General features: G+C 40.9%; 1 pseudogene; it reads left to right on the top strand.

The window, feature by feature from the left end:
* The first annotated feature begins 1,189 nt into the window (after positions 1–1,189).
* LOC107661495 (kelch repeat and BTB domain-containing protein 13-like) lies at positions 1,190–2,545 on the top strand (annotated as a pseudogene).
* The last annotated feature ends 654 nt before the right edge of the window (positions 2,546–3,199 follow it).

Genomic DNA, 3,199 nt, shown 5'->3' with positions numbered 1-3,199 from the left:
TGAATGAGCGTGCACGAGCGCCCTATTTACGAATGACTGGAATTCATTAACATACACATGTTTAACTATCAAATCTGATGTGTACGAAGCATTTGTGAATCCAGAGGAGAGTTTTCAGGAGGGTCCATTTTACGCGCAAATTACTCAGAATTTACTCCTATATTTACGAATGTTTCGTGAATGAGGCCCAATGTGCTTAAAATGAGTTAACGAATTACAAAATGTTTTAATTTACTAAAATTTATTTAAATTGTGCTGACTGTGGGAATAATTGTTAATTCATGGCCATGATATAAATATTTTTTTCCCCGCATGTCATGTCTGGGGCTCCGTATAGTAGTAGCCAATCATCTGAGTAAATGCTTCAGTCACAAGGCTTGTTGAGGCACAGTCACATGACTCTTTTGATGTGCATCAAGGAATTTATTTGGTAAATTTTAGTTTACATCGCAGTTTGTCTTCTTACTACATTAAATCTTTTGTCTGTTTCTTTTTTTAATTTAAAGGGGACATCAGATGCCCATTTTCCACAAGTTGTTATGATTCTTCAGGGTCTTCATGAAATGTCTGTAACATACTTTGTTTAAAATTCCTCAATGGTCATGTAAAACATCACCTTTTTTTACCTTGTCAAAAACAGATCTGTTCACAGCTACTCATTTCGGTGCATGACTCTTTAAATGATAATGAGCTGCTGCTAACTCCACCCCTCTCTTCCTTCGGGGCATGTCAACACAAGACATATGAATTGCTTCCTTGGACTCTGTATATGGCTCAGAGGTGGTCTTATCCAAATAGCAAACAAACAACCAATCAGCACAATTAATCACAGATGTAGTGTAATTCATATCATTGACCTTAAAAGTGTTATGAATAAGTATGTTATTCCTCACTCAAGCCATTGCTCATTTCTGTTTAATGTCTGTCATGAGACACTGCTACTATTTATAGGCAGTGCTATCTTAGTAACAAAACCGGACCCCAGCACATCATGTGCCAGCTGGAGGGAGGACAGTTTTGTTAACTGACACGCAAGGGACATTTCAGTGTAAATGCCAGGGTAAGGTTAGAGTTTTGATGGATATTTTGTAGACAATTGCTCACCATTAAAACTAAATGTCTTGTGTTTTACTGACTGAGTATTTATAAACAAACAGCACAGGACCAATGATCAAGCAGGCTGCTAGACATGGATACTGTCAAGGTAAGAGTTGGAGACAGTGTCTTTGAAACAAACAAGTCTCTGCTGCTAAGAGAATGCGAATACTTCAGGGCTCTTTACAGATCGGATGGTAGAGTGCCATCAAGAAGAGATTCATGTGAGGAACCTCAAAGCTCAAGGGTTCATCATAATCATGCTGGCTGTGGCCAGTGGTGAGAGACCTATTCTGAATGGTAAGGAGATTTTGGAAGCCATTGAATGTGCTGCTTTCTTCCAGGCCGAACCTCTTGCAAGGCATCTTCAGGATCTTCTCAACTCCGACAACTGCCTGCTCATGTACCAAGCCTCGGCCACCTATGGCTTATTGGAACTCCGTGAGAGTTCGGCACAGTTCATCCGCAATATGTATCATGACCTGCAAGAGGACTTGAAGAAACTTCCTCAGGAGCTAATTGAACATGTGGAGTCTCTGGTTCCTAGTGGATTTGTGGCTGTGGGTTCACACTCCACATGCTCTGTGGATGAGCTTCCTCTTGCCACCACAAGGACAGTACGTTACCTTGATGAGGATGATGAAGAATGGAAGGTCCTCACTGCCTTGCCAGTGGAGGCCAGCACCTCTCTGGCTGGTTTGACCGTTTTGGACAACCGACTCTATGTTGTTGGAGGTGTGCACGGTGTTGACAAGATACCTGTCAATGCTAGCTTTTGCTATGATGTTGTCACCAACACCTGGAGTTTGCTGCCAGGTCCCAGACAGCCACGGTACAACTTCACCTTAATTGGGATAGAAGGTTGCCTCTACGCCATTGGAGGAGAGTCTGGAAGAACCACCATGTCCTCGGTTGAGATATATAATGTTCCCACAAAGGAGTGGAGCTTTGCAGCACCTTTACCTCGACCGGTCGCTGGAGTCGCATGCACCAAAGCAATGAGCCGAATTTTTGTGTGTCTGTGGAAGCCAATGGAGACTAACGAAATCTACGAATACATCCCAAACCAGGATGTGTGGGTTCTGGTGAGTACACTTCTGAAGCACCAGAGCTACGGACACTGCATGGCGGCCCACAGGGACAACCTCTACGTCATACGCAATGGACCCCAAGACGACTTCCTGCGCTGTTTGATGGACTGCTACAACATCACCACTGGACAGTGGACGTCAATACCCAGGCACTATGGGAACAGCAAAGGGGCACTGTTCACTGCTGCAGTGAGAGGGGACTCTGTGTTCACACTGAACCGCACCATGACTCTGGAGTACGCCATCGTAGGGAACATGTGGAAACCTTGTAAGCAGATGAAGGGTTTTCCTAGGAATGGATCTGTGTGGAAATTCTACTCAGGATTCCAAAGGAGAGGAAAGAAGTGACAGTGTCTTAAATAGACAGAACTTTATTAGCAATATTAGTGGCTAATAAATTGTTCTTAGGCCATTCACAGTGAACATGAATTTTCGGCACGAGATTTATCCCTATGGCCTTCACAACAAAAAGTCACAAAAGAGTGCAAAAAAGTCACATTGCTTTGAAATTTTATTTTATTTTATTTTACAATAAATGCACTGCATTGCATTTGTTTTTTTTTTATAAAAATGCAACAACATACGCTTTTGGGTTATATATATATATATATATATATTTATTTTATTATTTTATTTTTTTATTTGGTAAATCGTAAATAGATTTCAATTTAACTTTCATCTTCCATTCCAAGAAAGTGACAACTTTTTAGCAGGTGAATTTTGTACTGTCATTAAAGCAAGTTAAACATTCTGTCATTATTTACTCACCTTTATCTTGCTCCAAGCCTGCCTGACATTCTTTCTTTTGCAGAACACAAAAGAGGATAATTGAATGAATATCTGGTTGGATGAATTCAATACAAGCTCATGGTAAACTTTACTTGGAAAATCGTGACTCATGGTAAATTTCTCTTGGAAATTATATGGCTAGCTTTGTGGAAACGTTTGCTGACACTCTTGGGTGCCTTATTAAATGCTAAAATGAGTCACAATGTGCTTCCATTGTATTAAAT

This window comes from Sinocyclocheilus anshuiensis, unplaced genomic scaffold (genome assembly GCF_001515605.1).
Source record: "Sinocyclocheilus anshuiensis isolate Anshui unplaced genomic scaffold, SAMN03320099.WGS_v1.1 scaffold491, whole genome shotgun sequence".
Classification (NCBI taxonomy): Eukaryota; Metazoa; Chordata; class Actinopteri; order Cypriniformes; family Cyprinidae; genus Sinocyclocheilus; species Sinocyclocheilus anshuiensis.
The sequence above is the reverse complement of the archived record's forward strand: the minus strand, read 5'-3'. Positions and strand labels throughout refer to the sequence as shown.